Source organism: Micromys minutus (assembly GCF_963924665.1).
Source record: "Micromys minutus genome assembly, chromosome: 4".
Classification (NCBI taxonomy): Eukaryota; Metazoa; Chordata; class Mammalia; order Rodentia; family Muridae; genus Micromys; species Micromys minutus.
Window position 1 is genome coordinate 58,047,857 of NC_137973.1, and position 7,160 is coordinate 58,055,016.

Genomic DNA, 7,160 nt, shown 5'->3' on the forward strand with positions numbered 1-7,160 from the left:
GACATTTCAAAACATTAAAAAATATTTTCACTAAAATTGGCATTGGTATAACAATTCTTAAATGACACTCAAAATATTAGGAAATGTTAATAAATAAGTGTCAATTATAATAAAAAGAATAATTAAGATATGATGGTGCAAAGTTTCCTCTCAGTACACTGGAGGACCAGATAGTTTGATCCAAGTATGAAAGCACCTTGGTTCACAGCGTGAGACATTACCTCAAAATTAAAGATAAATATTTAAGAAAGAAACATTTAAAGACTGGATGCTATGGGCTATATTACTCATATTTCTCAATATGATAAACAGCTGAATTCACTGAGCAGCTCCTACATGCTAGTCATGTTTTTTACAAGTTATGTACTTTTATTATGTACTTACTAAGACTATTTTCTGTACAATGAAAGTGGCTTAAGGATTTTTTTCAGTAAAGTGAGAGTAGTGATAAAAATTAAGTTAAGTATTAGAGACACACTTTTATCTCTTTGCTGTAATGATGCTATTCTTATGAGTGTGTCTTTCTATATTTTCTAAAGACATAAAGGCCATACACAAGTAGCAAGAATTAATCATGTACCAAGCAAACATCATTATTTGACAAATTTCCCTTTATAATATTCATCTTTACTGTGAGGTTCTCAAAGGAATACTTATACTAACTGATCATAATTGTAATTCCCCCAAATTGCATACAATATATAACTTAATACTATTACACATATTAGATATTATATATATATATATTATTAAAGCATAATGTTCCCTTAAACAAGAATTTGTGTATAGACCTTTATTATTTATTATTTTAAGGATTTACCATATATGTGAACTGACTAAGACTTGAGAGAGCAAAGGCTGTGTAGAATGAAATGATTTTAATTTCTTGGACCTCTTAGCCTTAGCAGCAACCAAGATGCTAGAACTTGGTCATAAACTTTGTTAGTAATATACAACTTGTTCTCTAGAGGAGTTTTCCATCTAGAAAAAAATATTACATGTAAAACTATTCTCAGTTTATTGTGTGCATTTCTGACAACTAGCAAACATTTTAATGAATATATTCAAATATAAGAGCATTTCATTCATAATTAAATAGTATCACATGAATTCCTACGTTTGTGTCTATGAGCACTTACATTTATCTATGCTAATATTAAGATGTAACTGTACTTACAATGAAAATATGTCACCATCATCAAGTCTCACTGCCTACCCAGAGATTACTGAGCACACAGTGAAGCCTCAGGAGCACTATCCCTCCTGAGCCCATGGGTGAATTCCTAATTTCTCTCCAGTGAGCACCCTGGGAGAGACCACTGGGAACTCTCAGTCTGCAGGTAACACAGTGCTGCCTGGGAAAGGATTGTTCAGGCCCAAGAGCCAGAGCCAGACTACTAACATCAGAATCCACAGCCTGCCCACAGATTGCTGAGCAATCTCTCTTCTGACAGAACTTGAAGGTATCAAACTGAGTGAGGTCACCCAGACACAAAACAACACTTATGGTATGCACTCACTTATAAGTGGATACTAGCCCCAAAAGCTCATAATATCCAAGAAACCATCCACAGAACTTAGAAAGCTCATAGAGAAGGAAGACCAGAAAGTGGATGCCACAGTCTTCCATAGAAGGAGAACAAAATGTTCTTGGGAGAAAATAAAGGGAAAAATAGAGGAGCAGGGATTGCAGAAAAATATCATCCAGAGACTGCCTCTCTTGGGGATACACTCCATACGCAACCACGGAACCCAAGCACTATTGCTGATGCCAAGTAATGCTTCCTGGGATGAATCTGAAACGGATGCAGCCTCAGAGGCTTTTCCAGAGCCATAGTGATACAGAGGAGGGTGCTTGCAGCTAACCATCAGACTGAACGTGACGACCCCAATGATGAAGATAAAGAAAAGACTGAAGGAGCTGATAGGGTCTGCAACCCCATGGGAAGAATAAAATTGTCAACTAACCAAACCCACCACAGCTCCCAGGAACTAAAACACCAACCAATGAGTTCGCAGGCAAAGACCCATATCCTCAGGTGCAAATGTCGCAAAGGATAACATTTCTGAAATCAATGGAAAGAGATGTGGTCCATTGAAGGCTCATTTTCTCAGTATAGAAGAACATCATGGTGCTGAGGTGGGATAGGAAGGTTTGGAGAAGGAGCACTTTCAGTGCGAGAGAGGATTTGTTAAGGGAAAGGATAATATCTGAAAGTTAAATGCAGAGAATATCTAAAAAAAATTAGAGAAAAAAGAATCCAAGTAACTAGATTATAGCAATATTAATATCCATTTTGTATAATTTATATCTAATTAATAAATACAAATTAGTTAATTCAGCATATGAAAGTTGGAGAAGAAAACAATGACTAACCTTCCAAGATGTATTACTAGTCTTCATCACACGGGATAGATAGACTCAAGGGCAATGGAAATTCTAATTTATATTTTATATCCTTGTTATATAGCAAAAAAAGTCTTCATATATCATGGTCTACACAATACTTAAAAGACCTTTTGAAAATTTACTTGTTCTTATGAAAACACCCATTAATTTATTACATATTATTAGCAAAGCATAAAATGGGCTCAGATATTCCTATCACTTTCATGATCATAAGTATCATGATATACATCCATAATCAGCACGCAAAGACCTAAGGGAGGAAGGGCCAAAGGCTCATGTTGGAGGTCAGAGTGAAATACAGAGAAAGATACTGAGTAGAAAGATACTGAGGAGAAGGAAATAAAAATTTCAAAACCTGTCTCTTAATAATAGCAAATATAGTGGAGAGATGCCTGAAAACCTTAAAGTAATCTCCATATTTAAAAAATATCCAACATAGTGTTTCCTATAAATTTGTGAAAATACCTGGTAAGTGGTATTTAGGCAAATCTGATTTTAAAAGACTTTACTTTGGTTGGTATGGTCACATATTTTTATATAAGTTCAATATGTTATTTTATTCAAATCATTACCTTAACTTTTATCATTACATCTAATCCATACTGCTGGTAAATACTTGGATATTCCAAGGTTAAAAACAAAATAACTTAAAAATATTTTATCTAAGTTAAGTAACTAACTTGAGGTAAGTAGATATGAGTGTATAAAATATGGATTTAATATATATATAATATTAAATAAGCATCAATATAATAGGAGATATATGTAAAGCTGAGTTAACTTAGTGATTATTAATCTTCATATAGTATTTAATATACAAACTATCAACTTTCATGTGGTCCATTATAAACTAAACAGTGTCATCATTCCTCCATCACAGAACAGAATAACAAAATACAGTATAAAAAGAATTGCAATTTACTCAGGTTCTACAATATGACATAATAAATAACCAGATTGAGAAAAATATTCAAGATATTAACTTATAAATAAATCAATAAATATTTAACTTTAAGCGATTGTGTGCAAAACCATGTACATTATATTCCTTGAGAGAAAATGTCAGAAAATATGAAAATTTAAAACAAAGAAGAATTTGAATTACATTTCCACTGGAGTTGACATGAAAGCAAATCAGGTAACCTGAGCAACCTTCAATATTTATCTCTAAGTGAACAAAAATAAAAGAGAGAAAAAGATATTTCAGTATGACGAGCCTTTAGGTGACCAATTATGTAGCAAAAAATGAATAAATAGCTTTATGCAGAATCGTCAGAATGCTTTCTTCCTTTTTAAAAATCTCTATATTTTTCCATTTGTATAAAAGCAAGAAGGCCTTTTGTAGAATGGCTTGGTGCTGGAAACATGACTTGGGTAGGGAAGAAATGAAGAACGGACTGAAGAAATGATAGGCACCCATATTTTAAGAAGCTGGGTTCACGTGGGCAGTGTACCTTCTGATGCAGTGACATGAACTAACCAGCAATCTGGATCCTCCGAAAATGTATTATATACACTGCGTGTGTAGGAGCCAGCTACTCTCAGCAGAGGGTCTCTGTAGGTCAGCCTTCTCAAGCTGTGAATAGCAAGAAAATACTACAGAGGCTAGCTTTTACACACACTGGCAATCATTTGTAAACACTCATACATGCATATACTGTCAGCATTCCAACTGAGAATAGAAAAAGGTTTTGTCGTCCCTCTGAAGCTCTCTGTAAAGGCTTTGCCATTCCCAAGGTGTCTGAGATATTGGGTCTCTGACATGATTATACCCACATCAAAAAACACACATTCACTCTGGAATTCAGCCGCTCCTCACATATTTACTCAGGGCTTCCTCTGCTCCCCACACAATAGATTGCTTATGTGTTTTTTAATATGTATTCAGGAGTAATACCTCTAGGCTTCTTGACAATGACAGGAGTTGCTAACCTCTTTTTATATTTTATAGTGGGTTATATGAAAATACTAGACATTTTAGCAGCTGAGCTGTTCATGTCTACATCTCATTTACCAGTATATACTCAAAGCAATGTTTCATATTCAATCAAATTCCCCAGAAGAATTGGAAGTAAATTGATATAAATTGTATTTCTGTCTTTACTAAATGCAATAAAAGACTGTAATACCAACATGCTACAGGGATCCACTAGATAATAAATGCTTCAAGTAACACAGTACACCCAAAGAGGTAACTAATGTCAGTTTGTTCAAGAGTTCAACAATTCTCGTATGGGTCTAATTGTACTACATTTAACATCATTAAATTATATTATTTAAACATATATTATCCAGATACTTTGATTTAATTCATGATAGTGCCTGTATAACATTTGCAAGCAAAATACCACCTTCTGTCTTTCATTCACTCATTTATGATATAAGATAAATATATTTCCTTAATTTATGATATAAACATTTGTAAGCTGAAAATACTGAAATAGATGGGGGCTAGCTATTGGGGGAAGAAAGAAGGGAATCTTAAAATGGGCAGGAATGGAGAATAAGCTACAGTGAATGTAAAAGCTTGACTCCTGGGTGTCAGACTACAGAAGTCAGTTATGTGGATGTACGTGAGTTACACTGGGCTTTAAAATTGAGATGCCCGCTTTAACTTTTCAAATTAGTTTGTATATAATTGTTTTACCAAAATTGATAAGAAAGCTATATGAAATTAATGTTAGAAGCCCATATAATGCTTCTGGAAAACTTTAAGGAAGGGACTCAAACAAACAACAACAAAATGCCTGACTTGGGATGTTTCTAATAGAATCTCCTTGTTAGGCAGGTATAAAAGAAAGGAGTGACGCCCTGAGATATCAGGAATGGATATCGCTGTTACTAATGTCATTCCAATAACAAGTTTCCAGAAGGTCCAAACATGTGTCCTGGGACTTTCCACCCAAGGATTACTCATCAGCTCTCAAAGATACTAGCTGGGCTTTGGTTTTGAATATCTATTCAGCATAATGAAGTAATTCCTGTTTTTATCCATGTCTCCAAAGAAGCCCCAAGTTGACATATTATTACAGACATCAGGCATTCACAGTCTGTACACAGATCTATCCATGAAGTTTAAGAGAGGTCCGACACATCTGACAGTAACATTCATGGCATCTTAGCCATTTCTACCACTGGATATTCAAAGTGATGGTTAACTTCCATTTATGTATTATAGGATGTGTGTGTGTGTGTGTGTGTGTGTGTGTGTGTGTGTGTGTGTGTGTGTGAGTTTGTCAATTGAAACAAACTTATTTTTACTACTACTACTATTACTACTACTACTACTACTACTACTATTACTACTACTACTACTACTACTGCTACTACTACTATTATTTTGCTCTTTTAGGAACTCTATTTTCCTTCCACCTTTTTTCTCTTTCTTCTGGTGTCTGCTGAGCAGCTCAGGACTACTCAGTGGTGGCTCCAACCCACTCAGTGGCCTGCGCTGTAGGAGCTGCTGACCAGTCCTCAGTGGCTGGCTGCGCACTCCAGTCTTCTGTGGGGAACTGCTGGATGGGCAGGGAGGGCACCTGCACACCCTCAGACCAAGCAGTCACCTCAGGCTGAGCAGCAGTGAACTCAGGAGCTGGTGCGGTCCATTCACCCTGGAATTCCTCCTTGGTCACAGCCTTCTCAGCAGCAGCCTGCTCCTTCTTCTCAATCTCCTCTGGATCTCTGCACAGGTAAAGATCAGGCATAACCTCCCATTGGGTGCTCATGGGAAATCATACCTCGCATGCAGAGTACCCCCCGGGTCAGCAACTATCACATCAAACCGACTGAGTGTTGCATGGGGTGGCAGTGTCCACATAGCACAGGGGAGAATCTGTGTTACACAGAGCAATGGTGTAGGCTGACATAAGAGACTCTGTGAGGGGCTGGTGGTCAGCCCTGTGATCAGTCACCACTAAAAGCCGTGGCTCCCTGAAGGCTGCTTGGATGTGGTTAGTGAAGATCCCTGATGTGAAGCGGCCAGCAATTTGGGTGGCTCCTGTGGCAGCAGCAAACTTCAGTACAGCTCTCTGGCCAGTGTTCCTGGAAGAGATGATGCTGACGTGGGCGGGGTTCTCAATGGCACCAGTAGTGCGAGCTGCAAGCAACAGCTTCTCCCGGGTCCTCTTCAGACTTATGCTGTAGGTACCGTCACTTTTCCTTTTGTAGATGTACTGCTCCATCTGAAAGTCAAGGTTGGTGCCACCTAAGTGGGTTCCTGCAGCGAGGAATTTGAAGACATCCTCCTCCTTCATCTGCAGGACGTCAAGGGCTCCTGACATTATGTTAAGTTTCCCTTTTAATTTATGATGGGAACCAAGAACAATGCCTTATGGACCTGTCCCCGGGTAGCGCAGAAAGATCTATCATTTTCTTGATTGACCTACTGTTTTTCAAGATTTTTCTCAATCTAGACAGCAACTCTGTTTGCACAAATTTATTTCTTTATACATTAGTTCCCATTTCATCTTACAAATGAGGAAATTTTTTACTTTCTGATCTTTCTTAAGTTTTGGCTTGCCATATCAGTTCTTCATTATTTTGACCACGAAAACCCCTTCCAATAACACTGCCACACTTAACACTTAATACTCACTACTGTATCCTTTATTTAATTGCAACATCACTGGTTAAACTTGAGGAAGTTTCCTTCAGTGTAGCATATCTCTGAATTTTTGCACTTTTTATTTCTCATGAGCAACTGTCCATATAAGTTAGCCCTGCATTTCAAATGCATAATATTTTCTGCTTG

General features: G+C 36.9%; 1 pseudogene across 1 annotated transcript; it reads right to left on the reverse strand.

Moving 5' to 3' along the window:
- Window positions 1-5,823: 5,823 nt before the first annotated feature.
- On the reverse strand, window positions 5,824-6,690 carry LOC308420313 (small ribosomal subunit protein uS2-like; annotated as a pseudogene). The gene has a single exon. The product of its transcript is annotated as a small ribosomal subunit protein uS2-like (transcript).
- Between the last annotated feature and the right edge of the window lie 470 nt (window positions 6,691-7,160).